Source organism: Mauremys mutica, chromosome 1 (assembly GCF_020497125.1).
Source record: "Mauremys mutica isolate MM-2020 ecotype Southern chromosome 1, ASM2049712v1, whole genome shotgun sequence".
Taxonomy (NCBI): Eukaryota; Metazoa; Chordata; order Testudines; family Geoemydidae; genus Mauremys; species Mauremys mutica.
In genome coordinates, this window is record NC_059072.1 from 312,753,569 (window position 1) to 312,769,826 (window position 16,258).

Here is a 16,258-nt window from a genome sequence, read left to right on the forward strand (position 1 = left end):
GACAACATCAATTAATACAACATCCTGACACCCGAATATGTTTAATGTTTTCATTAAATGTTGAGCAGTATGTGAGTCAGTAGTGGTCCCCAACTGCAGACTAAACTGGGTTACAAATGACTGCTGCAATCTCAACATGACATACAGTAAATAGGGTACTTTTATAGACAACCTTGGTTACACAGTGTTATAAATCTGTTACAATGCAGTTGCGTCTCTCTCCATATCTTGATTTAACCACTTTCTTTCATCGCCTGGCCTCAGCAAAAATGGAATTTAATGGATCTTCTTCACAATTGCTGAGGCTTTACAAATAGTTGGGAAGGCTGAGGAGTGGGGAACCAAAATAAGCCTGGGATATTCATTTTCTTCTGAGCGTATTGGTCACAGACCTTACAAGTTTTTTCAGGGATGGCACCTTGATTTCTTGTTTCTTTCTGATCTGTTGGGACTATGAGTTGAGAGATATTTTAGCTATCACAGAGGTTTGTAAGTGCTCATGAAGAGTGCCAGTTTGAGATCACTGAAAACTGAAATGTTTTAGACACTATTTTTGTTAGAATCTCCCACCATCTCTTTCCTTTTCTCTGGTATCCTAAATAAATCCTAAATGAGCACTTCACAATCATAAAATGTATTTATTTTCACAACCCCATGAGGCAGGGAAGTGCAATCATCACCCATTTTACAGAAGGTGAACTGAGGTACACAAAGATTAAATGACTTATCCAAGGTCACAGGAAGGCTGTGGTGGAACAGGGAATTAAACCTGGCTCCTGACGTTCTAATTTAGAATACTAACCACTCCGCTCTACTGTCAGTACAGCTTCACTCATTGGAGCACCAATCTAGACCAGCCTGTAGCATTTTAACCACCATGTCACTGGATGACAAGTGGTTAAAATGGCAGCAGTTGGTCTGCTTTACTGATCTCACTATTCATAGAATCCGCAGGACTGGAAGGGACCCAGAGAGGTCATTTAGTCCAGTCCCCTGCACTCATGGCAGGACTAAGTATTATTTATTGCCAGTACTGGTTGGAGAATGTATTGTTTTCCTACATTTGTTTTCCTTTTTGCATAGAGCTTTATGCATATAAGACTCCTTTCAGCTAACAAAGCGTTCAACAAACTTGATATGCAGGGATCCCTTCAGCACTGAAGTGCAACCAACACTGGTGTGGGAGGATGTAGCCTTTAAGTTGCATACAACCAAACTATGCAGTAGCTCAGAAGAGAGATGTAAGATCACTTTTTCCAATTGAAGCTACAGGGTGATTAGTTGGGGAGACAGAACATAATTCCCCAGTGAGAATTTGGCCAGAATTACATGATTAGTACTCCCTATTGCTGTAAATATTGCCATTAGCAATTAAAAGTCAAAATAATAAGAATCTTGTTTTTACATTCATCTGAAAGATGGACCCTCCCACAGCACAGAGTCCTATGATACTATGCTGGGGCATGGGATCAGCTAAGTAATGCCTCAGTGGGAAGAGTGCCACCTAGTGAATCACCAAAACTACTGCCTGCCACAACTAGTTATTTCCTCAGCAGTTTCCTATTAAAGTCCTAACTAGGCCCATCACTTTTTAGCTTATGAACTAACAAGATAGGAATCCCAGGTGATTTGGCTACCAGTTAAATCAGGTGGTATTTGTGCAAGAGAAAATGTTTGTTTTTTCTCCGCGGCTTCGAAAAAGGACACTTAACCTGCTTCAAAATCTTAGGGATACTTACCCTGCCCTTGATTAAATAGGCTGATGTGTGGGGTCTGTGTTTTTACCATCTAGAATACATTTAACGGGTCAGATTTTCCATTGCTCTGTATGTGGTATAGTCAGTTAAACCAATGCAGAGAGGGTGTAAATTGTTACCATTCTGACTCAATTGCACTTTACTTGCACTTTGTACCATGGCTACACAAGGCGCAGGGCAACTTGGGATCGGGCCCAACCTGTGTAACATTTAGCTGTTTTCTTAGGAAGGTGAGAAAGAGGAAGTAAAGCAAAGGAACAAAATACTTACTAGCAGGGAGGTGCAAACCCTAGAAGTCAGATGCCAAATGGCCATTTAAATTAGAGCTGTAGCTGGTTATCTCAGCCAGATTTAAAGGGACAGCTAGCAGGAGAAGGGCATGCTGAGAAAAACTCCTATAAAAGAGTAAACTCAAACTTAAGAGTTTAGCGATGACCAGACTGTCATGGCAAAGGTAACTATGGGGGAAAGTGACTGAATTTCTAAGGGTCAAGCATCTGTATGAAAGACAAACTGAGTGGGTGCCTGGTATTTTGTGTGTCTCTGATTGGTATGTCCTCCTATAGTTTAGCTAAAAAATTATGTTTATATAGTAAAAAAAATAGGGCTATCAAGCAATAAATTAATTGCAATTAATTGTGAGATAAAAAACAGTAGCAATTAATTGCTGTTTTAATCACACTGTTAAGCAATAACAGAATATAATTTATTTAAATATTTTTGGATGTTTTCTACATTTTCAAATATATTGATTTCAGTTATAACACAAAATACAAAGTGTACAGTGATCACTTTATATTATTTTTATTCCAAATATTTGCACTGTAGAAAAGATAAACAAAAGAAATAGTATTTTTCAATTCACCTCATCAAGTACTGTAGTGCAATCTCTTTATCATGAAAGTGCAACTTACAAGTGTAGAATTCTCTTTTATTACATAACTGCATTCAAAAATAAAACAATGTCAAACTTCAGAGCCTACAAGCCCACTCAGTCCTGCTTAAGAACATAAGAACCGTCATACTGGGTCAGACCAAAGATCTATCCAGCCCAGTGTCCTGTCTTCCAACAGTGGCAAATGCCAGGTGCCCCAGAGGGAATGAATAGAACAGATAATCATCAAGTGATCCATCCCCTGTCGCCCATTCCCAGCTTCTGGCAAACAGAGGCTAGGGACACCATCCCTGCCCATCCTGGCTAATAGCCATTGATGGACCTATCCTCCATACACTTATCTAGTTCTTTTTTGAACTCTGTTATAGTCTTGGCCTTCACAACATCCTCTGACAAGGAGTTCCACAGGTTGACTGTGCGTTGTGTGAAGAAATACTTCCTTTTGTTTGTTTTAAACCTGCTGTCTATTAACTAGGGGTCACCAAATGAAATTCTTGTGTTTACTTTCTTCACACTAGTCATGATTTTATAGACCTCTATCATATCCCCCCCTTAGTTGTCTCTTTTCCAAGCTGAAAAGTCCCAGTCTTATAAATCTCTCCTCATACGGCAGCCGTTCCAAACCCCTATTCATTTTTGTTGCCCTTTTCTGAACCTTTTCCAAGTTCAATATATCTTTTTTGAGATGGGGCAACCACACCTGCATGCAGTATTCAAGATGTGGGTGTATGATGGATTTATATAGAAGCAATACGATATTTTCTGTCTTATTATCTATCCCTTTCTTAATGATACCCAACATTCTCAGATTTTTTGACTGTTGCTGCACATTGAATGAATGTTCTCAGAGAACTATCCACGACTCCAAGATCTCTTTCTTGAGTGGTAACAGCTAATTTAGACCCCATCATTTTATATGTATAGTTGGGATTATGTTTTCCAATGTGCATTACTTTGCATTTATCAAATGGGCCATCTTGATTATTACTACAAAAGTTTTTTTTTCTCCTGCTGATAATTGCTCATCTTAATTAATTAGCCTCTTAGAGTTGGTAGGGAAACTCCCACCTTTTCATGTTCTCTGTATGTGTGTGTATATATATATCTCTCCTTACTATATGTTCCATTCTAAGCGTCCGATGAAGTGGGCTGTAGCCCACGAAAGCTTACGCTCAAATAAATTTGTTAGTCTCTAGTACTCCTGTTAATTTATCAATACTGAATTTCATCTGCCATTTTGTTGCCCAGTCACCCAGTTTTGAGAGATCCTTTTGTAGCTCTTTGCAGTCTGCCTGGGACTTAACTATCTTGAGTAGTTTTGTATCATCTGCAAATTTTGCCACCTCACTGTTTACCCTTATTCCAAATCATTTATGAATATGTTAAATAGCACTGGGCCCAGTTCAGACCCCTGGGGGCAGGGCCATACTTAGGCATACGCAACATACGCAGCGTATGGCATCTGAAAATTTGTGGCACCACTGGGTCTTAGTGTCCACCCTCCTGGCTTTCCTATCCCTGTTCTGACCCTTGCAGCAGGCTCCCACAGCCAGCTGCTGCAGCCTGGTGAGTCTTCCTCATCTATGAGTTAAAAGTGAAAGTCTTCCAGCCTGCCAGACCTATGAGCACAACATTGAAACTGTTAAAGAGCTATTCAAGGGGTAATGAATCCATTTAACAGGCATTTGCCAAACCCCAGGTATATACTGTCAGTTTCTGAATTTGCTGACAAAAACAGCTGTGCATTACTGTAATACAGGGGTAAGCAACCTATGGCATGCGTGCCGAAGGCGGCACGGGAGCTGATTTTCAGTGGCACTCACACTGCCCGGCTCCTGGCCACCGGTCCAGGGGGCTCTGCATTTTAATTTAATTTTAAATTAAGCTTCTTATACATTTTAAAAACCTTATTTACTTTACATACAACAATAGTGTAGTTATATATTATAGACTCATAGAAAGAGACCTTCTAAAAACGTTAAAATGTATTACTGGCACGCGAAACCTTAAATTAGAGTAAATAAATGAAGACTTGGCACAGCACTGCTGAAAGGTTGCCGACCCCTGCTGTAATATTTCTCAGAATATGTCAGTCTACAGGACCTTAGTTTAAAATTTGCTTTAAAAATATTTCATTAGTGAGTTGGTGAAGATTATAAAATCACATCTCTAAAAAATCCTTGCATAGATTTTTAGATGCACAATCATCTTTAGCCTTAAATGCTTGGATCTTCAGACATATAGTTTTTAAAATAAATCCTTCAAAAGACCACCCTTATATAAAATACACATTTTAATTACTATAATAAAAAAAACTCGCTTCCAAAGTCTTCCTGTCCTTTCCGTCCACCCCTTTTTCCCTTCACCCCCTCTCCCCCTACCCTCACACCCCCACTGAAGAGAGCCCTTAAAGGGACAAGACTCCTTTGCTTCCAGATAGCTGGACAAAGAGTTTCCCTTTCTTTACTTCTGACTATCTGATGAACTAGTTTTAAGAGAATCCTCCAGCAAAATCAATACTTTAGTAAGATATAAAATCCTTTGTTATACCTAAAATCTTTGGAAACATTTTTTTAAAGTTGGTGAAATTTCATAAACATGTCTATTGTTATGGAGATCACACAAAGTAAATGTGTTCCCTTTTTCTAAAAGCAATTAACATTGTTATGAACATACTAAACCTCTGTAACTGATTAATTTAAAATAATGTCTTTGTTTCAGTGAGTTAAATATGTAGTAATCTGGAATGATTACTTTATGACGCTTAAGAGTACATTTAAAATATAAAATCATCTTAGAAATACTGATTAAGAAAATGTGAAACAGAGAAGAGCTGCATCAGATATTCCATAATATTTAATGTTGTATTCAGCAAGACAGCTGACTCACCCTTACTACAAAGTTTTTGCAAATAAATGTCTGACAAACTTCAGGGCATATCAAAAAACCTGTGACTGCCATTTTTTATTCCCAAGCTTAGTGCTTTTAATTCGGTACCTTCTGCATATCCATTTTGCATGAGGGAAAAGGTATGGGGGTCTCTGACTGTGGAGGACTGTGACTCTCTGCCACCGTGAGGTGGGATGGGCATCTCGTTATCCTTTGCTGCCTCATCACGCCACTGGCTCCCCCCCCGCCGGGCTGCAAGCTGGGGTGAGTCATAGGGGCACCAGTTTAATAATACTGCGTAGGGCCCCATAAATCCTAAGGACGGCCCTGCTTGGGAGACACCACTATTTACCTCTCTCCATTCTGAAAACTGACCATTTATTCCTACCCTTTGTTTCCTATCTTTTAACCAGTTACCAATCCATGAGAGAACATTCCCTCTTATCCCATGACTGCTTACTTTGCTTAAGAGCCTTTGGTGAGAGACCTTGTCAAAGGCTTTCTGAAAATCTTAATACACTATATGCACTGGATCTCCTTTGTCCACATGCTTGTTGACCCCCTCAAAGAATTCTTGTAGATTGGTGCGGGATGATTTTCCTTTATAAAAACCATGTTGACTCTTTCCCCAACAAATCATGTTCATCTATGTGTCTGACAATGTTATTCTTGTTTTTGACTTCTTGTTCAGTCAATCAGAAATAAGGATGGCATGGTACATGGTGTATTATCACCCCTACTTCTGTGCTGTTGCTGTGGCTCGTGGTGCCGGGCACTTGGTCAGCGGCTCAAGGCGGGCTCCATGCTGTCACACGGGGCTGTATCTCGCAGGATCCAATGTCCCTCCTGCAGCCCTCTGGCCACTCATGGCTCACCACGGATGCCATTTCAGATATTGGTTTAGTATGAGAGTGTGTGTGTGTCTGGGGGAGGGGGGGTGGGGAGTGTGTGTTTTCGGGGGGAGCGCTGTCTTTCTAAGCAGAGCGCTCAGGAGCCTGAACACTTTTTCTTCGAGCAGCAGCTGCTGTCGGCAGCAGTCACTCCTGAGCCAGCAGCAGCTGCAGAGAGGCTCTCCCTGTTCCCCGACCACAGCTCAGTGGTGACTGGGTACATGGGCAGAGAAGGGGGACACCCTGACATCAGTTCTTTTGCCCCTGCTCTGCACAGCAGACAGAAGGCAGACTCCCGGCCCACACCAGCTTGGCCAGAGGCGGCTCTATGGGGTGGGAGGGCAGGGGGGGAGCAGCAGAGGAGCAGGGCAGTGGGAGGAGGGGCACCCCCACCCCAAGGCATGCAGCAGCATCCCCCTGAGCATGGTGCCCTGGGTAGTGGCCCACCTTCAAAGTCAGTCCTGTCAAGCAGGGAGGGGATGGCGTAGGCGGGGGGGCTCCTCTCTTCCCCCTGAAAGGTGTTTAACTGACTGCCTCAAATCGCCCACAGACGACAGGACAGGGTCACAATCGATTAGTGTAGCGGGGGGCTGCTGCTGGAGTCACCCAGGGGGTGGGGTCCTGTGGCAGCGGCTCCAAAGCTCCCTGTCCCTTCATGTCCTTGTGGTTGCTCGCAATTACTCTTATCCTTCTCCTCACGTCAAGGAAATCAATAGATTTTCATGGGTAGTAGGGGGCATGAAGCACTTCAGTAATCTGTGCATCTGGCCTGGATATTATGGAGTCTCTTTTCCCTGGCCGCCTACTGCTCATTACCACGGCCGGTGCCTCCCTCCCCACCTGGCCGCTGCCAAGTCCCATCTCCAGAGATGTGCGATTAACACTCGTTAAAAAAAATAATGGATTGGTTTATTTTAAGTTAATCGCATGCGTTAACTGTGATTAACTGACAGCCCTAAACAATTCTACATTTGTAAATTTCACTTTCACGATAGAGATTGCACTACAGTACTTGTATGAGGTGAACTGAAAAATACTATTATTTTATTTACCTTTTTTACAATTCAAATATTTGTAATAAAAAAATTCTGTGTATATTTGAAACTGTAGAAAAACATCCAAAATAAATGTACATTGGTATTCTATTATTAACAGTGTGATTAAAACTGTGATTAATCACGATTATTATTAATCTAGTTAATTTGTCTTGAATTAATCGCTTGTGTTAACTGTGATTAATTGACAGCCCTATAAAAAAAATCCTTTTTAGTCTGTGTTTTACCACCATGTCATCCTACTACCCTTCTCGTCATCCCTCCCCAGGGAGTGAATGAGGAGCATTGACAGCTTGCTTTCCTGTGGCACTGCTTTCAGCTTTGGAGTCATAGAGCTAGATTCTAATCTCAGGTGGGCTTGCATTAGCTCTGATCTTAATAAAATAAACACTACTACGAATAATTCATAGGTATTATTTATATTGTGGTAGCACCTAAAGGCCCCTCTGCTACACTAGACACTGTACAAACACATAACAAAAAGACAGCCCCTGTCCCAAAGAGCTTACAGTTTGCTTTCTTACCGTGAAAGACCCATCAGTAAGCACAAGGTCTGCACAAGGGCAGCAACAGATTTTGTGTAGCACTACGCATCACATATCTAAGATTAGAATCTGGCCCATGTGCTGTCTTCAGCAATGCAGATTAAATTGACTGCACATGAGGGAACAGTCCAGACCACGCAGATTAAAACAAATAGTGCCACTTTCAAAAAGATCCTCCCTGAAAGGAAAAAGAGACCCACATAATCTTTATATTTAAAATCTCTACCCTTTCAGCTCATTTGGTGTGAACTACTCTCGAGAAATAGCTTTCTAGGGATAAATGTTAACACATCGGTATGTTGCTTTTATCCCTTCTATCACTGTTTTACTTATGGCTTAAGCCGGTCCAAATTCAATAAAGAAAATTACCTAGTGCTACCAGGACTACTAAGTACATTGTTGACATTCAAATGTTTTTATTACATTTATTACACTGTTCTGACCAAAAGCATCAAGACATTATCCTGGAAACCTCTCCCCATTCTGGAACTAAGTGTCGATGCCCCTTAAGGAAATTGGTCATCATCACATAATAACCCTCCTAAGTAGACAACTCAAAAACTAAATCCTGAAAGGTGGTGAGCATCCTCAATACCCAGCCCCTCCCAGGATAGAACCTCCATCTACTCATTTCTTTCAGAAAGACTCTCTGGAGGGAAGAAGCATAAGTCTCTTCAAAATGCACATTGTCCTCAAACAAGACAAATACAAATGATTGCACTTGTGTTCCATGTCTCTTTTGTCTATAGAGGACTTTCATGAACAAATTCCTTTCACACTGAACACTGCACTTGCTTATTTATTCTACTGTTACATACAGTGCAGTGGCTCCCATACATAGCAAAGAAAACAGTGCCTACACAAGCCAAAAATGATTATATATGCTGGAGCTGCAATGCAAAAACTAATTCATCCTCAAGTCTATTGGAATGTGTTCATTCATATTCAAATGGCAGCTGTACCCATTGAGACAGATAGGGCTGAGTTTTGAATTATATGAGGAGTACCATTTGAGAAGGACTAGTTAGTCTCGGAGATCAGGAAGCTAATCTACAATAGGTCCTTTGGATAAGCAGTTGTATCATACACTTTTTATTCCTTCTAATATCTGTTTAATGCCTTTAAAAGCTATTCCCAAAGGCTCGGTTGTGCCATTTACGCAGAGCCTATTATTAAGGGGGAGTGCATCATGGTACTGCCCCGGTTATAACTCGGAGAGGAATTATGCCTTGAGAGCATATATCCACACTTGCTCTATGGACCAGTGAGTTTGGGGGAGGAGGATGGGGCCAAGATCCTGCCTCCTCCCTGCACCTCTGTGGGAGTAAATAGGGAGCAATCTCTGCACTCCTCAGCAAGGACTGCAATTGTGCCTGACCACACAAGGAGGGAAAGCCCGGTGCCCTCCCAAGAAAGGAGGAGGCTGAATCCAACTCAAAGGAACTGTTGTATGTAGTGGGTTTTTGTTTGTTTGTTTGCTTTTTAAATATCTGAGTTTCTTTATTAACCTGAGTATAACATATAACATGTACATAGTATAAAAATGACCATAGAGCATGAGAGGGTTATGGGTACAGCACAGGTACGTGATCTATACACAGGAGTGGGTGGTAATATATTAAGTATTTTGTTGTTTGGAAAAAAGCAAGTTCTGATCTGTAAAATTTTTAATTTTAATCCCGTTCCACTGAAATTACACAAAGTACCTTCAATACTTAAAAGCGACTGGAGGGAGGCAGGAGCTGAAATTATGTTGGTCCTAGGATATTACCTTTTTTTGGACCAACTTCTGCTGGTGAGAGAGACAAACTTTCAAACTTACATAGTGCTCTTCTTTCCCAGATCTGAAGAGCTCTGTGTAAGTGTAACCCACACACCTTCGGGGTGTGGTGTTCTGTCCCATCTAGTGGCACTGAGACCACCTAGGGAGAGAGAAAGAGATTGATGAGCTTGCTGTACAGCCTTAGCTACCAGCCATATGGCTTTTGGATTACGCATTTAGCTCCAGAGGTCCCAGGTTTGATCCCACCCGCCGACGACTGGGGTCTGTCGCTGTTACATAAGCTCAAAAGCTTGTCTCTCTTGCCAAAAGAAGTTGGTCCAATAAAAAGATATTACCTCCCCAACATTGACTCCCCAAAGGAAGGGGTCTAACAGATCTGCTGGGGAAATGTTTTTTTTTCTCCCCTACAAAAAAGTGAATTATTTTTTTCATTGTTTGTTTCAGATTGTCAGGTATGGTTTGGTTTTGTTATTGCTGAAACCAGTCCCCCCCCCACTCACTCTCTCTCACACACACAACCAAAATCCCAACAAACCCTCAAAAATCTGATTTTTTTGTTTGTTTGTTGGCATCCCAAACTGACAAGTTTTCTGTTAAAACTGCAAATTTTGTGGAGGGGACTGTTGTTTTTTCCATGAAAACCTGCAAGATTTAATTCAAACCCCACTTTTCACGAAACATTACATTCTCAATTAAGTTTGAATGAAAATAAGTAGTTGAAAAAATTCAACTAGCTCTGTCTGATGGCCTCCCTTTGTCATTCAGGCTGGGTCAGGTTCTGCCAGCCTCAGGCACAGAGAGTAGGACCTTAGGCTGTGAAAAGTCCAATGGAAATGAGCAGGGTTCATGGACTAAGGTGCTGGTCAACATGTGTAATGGTGGCACCACCTGTGTCCTCAGAGTAAACAAATGGCAGCTGAATTATGTTAGTGTGATTTGCTGTTAGCACGCGTTCGTGCCCATCTCCTCAAATAGTGACATGCCTTTCTGTTCCCATCAAAGTGTCTTCTGGTCAGTGAGGAGCTCTCTTTGGAGCAAATCCTGCCTGGCCCTTATGCAGGAAAGCAGTAGAGGAATGGGGAGTGTGTGTCCCCTGTAAGGATCAGAGAGAATTCCAGTGCCTGCACTTCAGGGAGCAAAGGGGGCTACTCCATCCTGAATCCCCAGGAATGCACTGTGCCATGCTCCACTCCCTCCCACTGCAACTATGCACTGGCTCACAATGCTAGCTGGCGACACAAGGGGAATTAAGCTGCACCTCCTTAAGGGGTTTGGTAGCAGGCATACAGTCTCTGCCCAGCTAGGAGCTCTGGCAGGTATTCTGTGACCCTGAGGCAGAATTGCTTTCTGGTATTTGGGGCAGTGTAGCTCTGCAGCATCATTTACTATAGGCTACACCTACAAGACACAATTAACCCTATGCATGTTGTCCTTATTAGCACCCCTCATTCACATTGCACAAGTAATGCAATCTTTAGTCACACATTCACTTGTGAGACTAAGGGTTTGCAGGATTGGGCCCCTATGGTTTGATACCACTCAAAATAACATCAGTCAGAAAATTCAACATTGGACCCCACTATCCTTGTTTCCAAAGAATACCGAATAAGGACTCTCATGGTGTCAGTTTCCCCTTAACTAATGAGAAGTGTTGTAGAAGCAGCAAAGAATCTTGTGGCACCTTATAGACTAACAGACGTTTTGCAAAACGTCTGTTAGTCTATAAGGTACCACAAGATTCTTTGCTGCTTCTACAGAACCAGACTAACACAGCTACCCCTCTGATACTTGAGAAGTGTTGTGGTAATTGAGCCTACATATTTACCCTAATTGTGAATTCAACTGTAAAAAGTGAGTGAAAGTTCATCAAATGTCACAATAACCAATAACAATAAATACTGATGGGAAAAGATGCAAAAGGGAGACAAAAAAACTAGTCTAAACAAAAAGGCCTACTGATATAATTTACGGGTTGTGATAAGATCATGCCTGAAAACAAGAAAAGCGTGGGACTGAAAATCAATGGACCAAAATTGGTGTGTCATAAATTAGGCCTAATTGGTGGCCAAAATAATGAGGGGATGGGCTATTCCACTCATCGCTCCCTTTTGGGGTCTTTAAACAGAGACTTTGGGGTGAAAATTAGCAGAGTGGAAATGAACATGACAGTTGCTAGCTGAAAGAAGAGAAAAGGCTGAATTTCAGCATCATGGCTGTCACTCCCACCATTTCCCGGGTCCCTAGACTTCCTTCGTCCTAATCCGTCCTGACCAGAGCAGGACAGAGGGAGGGACTCAGATGACATCATCACCTCCATTGGCTCCAGGTGAATACCAAACACCACCTGGCATGTGAGACTTCCGTCTCTCCCCCTTCCTCCTCCCCCGACGTGTCCTTTTCCTTCCCCCTACCTGAATTATTCTCTTTCTTATTCCTCTCCTTTTTCCCTATGTGACTGTCCAATAAGAGACTGTCTTAGCCAACCAGGACTGCTTATTTTGCAACACTGCAGTAAGCCTGTCACCAGAATGGCAGTCAATGCAATGCTCTAGAAAGCCCGATGCTGGTACAAGTTTGCCAGGTCTCGGAGTGGCTGATGAGACTCTGTGCTGTACCTGTGTTCTTCCAGCAGTGAGGTTTCAAGTGAGAGTCCACACCAGAGACAGAGAGCTGCATTTTCTATCTTTGCTGTTCTCTCCTCTCCTCTCTTGTGTGTGTTTGTCTTGTTTTGTCTTCTAGGAAACGAGAACTGACTTAATCAACAGGCTGGAGCAGCTGTTATCTCAATTAATTTCCTCTCTTCTCCCCAAAGAGGACAGTTATTACCATCTTTAACAACACCTTTTCATACCATCTAAAAGGCTGTCAGAGGATGGAGGGATATGCTTGTTTCTTGACCCTTCAGATCATATGATGTGACCCTGCCCAAGGGAAGGTATGGGTTAGCAAGACAGGCAATAGGCAGTGACACCAGTGCAAAAATCCTTCATGTGGACAAGCCCTTAGAGTAAAAATATCAAAGAGGAGGAAGTATGGGTGGTTCCAAGCCATGATTCATTTCAGTCCATTACAGCCTGGAGATCTAAGACCATGGCCAATTTGAATTTAAAAAGTGAAGTCATAAGGGATTAGTATGAAACAGCTCCAGTCCTGCATTGATCCATGACTCCATAATTTTTGGTTCTTGAGTCTCTGAACTGGGAAGATTACCCCCATACATCCCTACATTTCAGTCATATCCTTTTTCACAATAAAATGACCAGTACTATGTACAGTATGCTAGAACTCTGCAGTCGTCAAAATGTGGCTCTACTAGTAGTACATTCTACCATGTTACTATGATTTCCTCTGAATTCTGTTTAATCTGATTTATTATGCATGATATCTTTTATATGCTTTTATAACTGTTAAGTTCTCTTGAAAATGTTTAGCTCTTTAACCAACTCCTCCCATCTCTCTCTCTCTCTCTCCTGCCTATTGTTTAGCAATGCAAGGATAGTGAGAATTCACTTTCCCTGCTTTCTGTCCCAGGCTTCATCACCTCACATTAAACATGCTATATCGATGATATTGCAACACCTCCTGGCCTTTACTTGAGAAGAAATTGATTTGGGAGCATGTACTTTTCTGCAGATGCATCAACTTATATTTTTTCTATATTGTACTGTCTAAGCCTGATCCTGATGTAAACTCAGTGGGAATTTTGCCATGCATTTTCAATGAAAACAACTCCTGTCATATCCACCCACAAATAATGTGGGATGTAATGCCAATGGCAACCTTAACGATGTCCAGAGCTCCAGAATATATAGTACAGTAACAAATCTAGCTCTGCACTATACAACTTTCATTTGGCAGGATAGTTAAAGAATAGAAACCAACATGTGCCTATTCTGACTCTGCATCTTTTCCATTCCGAAAAGAGCCAGTTCATGGACACAGTCCATCACCTGGGCTCAGTGAAAGAGTCCATCCCTGTGCCTGAAAACAAAACAATTTATCTGAAATGAAAAAAGTATGTTTTTATTTAAGTACTTGAATGAGTCAAGAAAAAGCCAGTAAGGACAAAAATAGTACGCTACTCCATCACATCATGTTTGAAAACAATGAAGCCACGAAGGAAAACAGACAAAACAATCCACAAATTAGATGTCATTGATTACTACCCTTTCTTTTATGGCACAAAAAAGACAAAATATCCAGTATTCTCTTTCTAACTACAGTAACTCGTCCTGATGCAGAGGGGACAGAAGGGGTTTTCCTACAATTAAGTCAGGCTTTCAAATCCTGTTTTGAAAGCTCTGTTAACATTACTAATATGTTGTTCATCATTGATCTCACCAGTCAGTAACAGGTGCAATATATGGTGATGGGAGGCCTGAGATAAATGGATAGATTCTGAGATAAATAGTACATATCTATCTGTATAGGCACCTTTGACTGAGTGCGATATGTTGATCCAGGACTGAAATCAGACAACTCAGATCATGAAGAACGCACATCACACTGGCTCAGTAGAATGCAGAAAAATTCCCCAACTCCTGTGCAGCAAGCTAGAACTCCAATCAACTGCAAAGATTTTTTTTCCTTCTTAATTAAGGACCAGATCCTGATCTCAGCGGAGTCAAAGGCAACGTTTCCACTGACATCAGGGGAAGCAGATTCAAACTCTGCAACTGTTTTCTTCTCTTGCTGAAAAAGCATGAATCATTTTCGTTTAGTGACTTTTATGCAGCGCTGTGGGTATCACATTGCATTAAAAGCCCAAGCAGGGAAAATGTACAGCAAACGACTTAAGAAAAATTATAATCTGAAACAGCAAAAAGTATGTTAATTCCCCACCCACCCAACCACCAACACATGCAACTATCAGTTTCAGTAGGGTACTGCGAGAAAACTAATGATGCATAAATCAGTAATGAAAAAGTGAGAATGATCGCTTCAGAAATTACACAGCATTGCCATTAGCCCGATCCACACTACTTGCTTTTACTGAACTGAGAACTGTCCACTATACACCACTCTCCAGAGGTAAGCTGCATACACCCTTAAGGGGGTTATATTATAATTATCATACGCCTGAAATTGATCCACAATGAACCCAATTTTTATGCAACTAATTTTTTCAGAAGGTGCAGAGAAAGTTGTGCAGCAAACAAATCCCAAAGGGACGGACTCCCAGCCCTTCTCCCAACCCCTCAACATAGCAGCATGCCCACACCCAGTGCTGTAAACATCTGAACCTACCACTCTTCTTTTGCAACTGACCGATCCTTGCCTTGCCGCGCACGATGAATGGACCAAGCTGCCTCTCTGGGAAGTGACCATGGTGGGAGGGCAAGTCAAGCAATGAACCAAAGCAGATTCTCTCCTGTCCCTTGGGAAAGTGAAAGGTTCAGCTCTGGAGCAGCCTCAGAGGCTGCCCAGCTGGCGAATCTCTGCACAACATTGGGAGGAAAACGCCTCCTAGCCCCATGCCCCGAGCAGAGCAAGCCCAGAGCGGTGCGGCTCAGGCAGGCGCACGGGGGGATGTTTCCAAGGCTAGTATAAACTAGGACCATTTGAATAAATGAGGTTTTAAGTGGGATGGGGGGCTGAGGGGGGGCATGCCTCGCTGACACTGCACAGAGCAAACTCCTTCTTCATCAGAAGAGCGAGTCTGCCTGGAAATCAACCCCCAGGGCAGTGCCAGCTCCCCCCTCTCCCCAGCGCTCACCAACTGAAGGAGACTCAGCAGCTCCCGATGATCCGGTTCTAAAGTCCCGCGAATCGGCTCCATGGCTGGAGGCCGGGGCTGACATGAGACACGGGCAGCCCTGGGAGAGCGCAACCATTGCAGCGCCGCGCCGCTCCCGCTGCCCAGCCGCACCACAGGGGTCACTCCGGAGAGCCCCGCGTCCCCCCATGCAACCCCCGTTACTCCCGCGGATCGCCAGGCGGGCCCGGGGGAGAGCCCAGCCCGGGGCGGGGCGGGGCGGCTCACTGACCTGCTCTGGGAAATGGCCCGAGCCCCCCCAGTCTGGCTTCAGCGCGTCGGACCAGAGCGAGCGCGCGGCTGCCCCCGGCCGTCCTGCTCCACAGAGCCGCGCGCCAGCCGGGGGGAGCGCGGCTCCCCTGCCCTGGGCGGGGCCGGGCGCCAGGCAGCCAATCAGCGCGCCCGCCACCTTCCTGCTGCAGCTGTAATGACAGCGGCTCTCCATAGCCAGGCTGCTGCACGGTGCCTAGGGACTGGGTGTGTGTGGATCCCTCACCCCAGCGCCCCTGTTCCCTGTTCATCCCTCACCACCCATCCCAGCGCCCCTGTTCCCCCCGAATCCCTCACCCTCCATCCCACTGCCCCTGTTCATCCCTCACCCCCCATCCCAGCGCCCCTGTTCCCTGTTCATCCCTCACCCCCATCCCAGCGCCCTTGTTCATCCCTCACCACCCATCCCAGCGCCCCTG

The 16,258-nt window shown here is 43.4% G+C and overlaps 1 protein-coding gene across 5 annotated transcripts in view; it reads right to left on the bottom strand.

Moving 5' to 3' along the window:
• Positions 1 to 15,889, bottom strand: part of SERTM1 (serine rich and transmembrane domain containing 1) — a 29,459-nt gene extending 13,570 nt beyond the window's left edge. The window contains exons 1-2 of one of the 5 annotated variants that reach the window (XM_044981880.1): positions 15,802 to 15,885; positions 15,062 to 15,191 (exon numbers count right to left, since the gene is read on the bottom strand). The gene's annotated coding sequence lies outside the window, so the exon portion shown is untranslated. Of the gene's footprint in view, positions 1 to 9,908; positions 9,932 to 15,061; positions 15,192 to 15,530; positions 15,708 to 15,801 lie in introns of those variants that run through there. The other 4 variants (XM_044981887.1, XM_044981897.1, XM_044981904.1 and 1 more) reach the window with 4 other exon arrangements.
• Between the last annotated feature and the right edge of the window lie 369 nt (positions 15,890 to 16,258).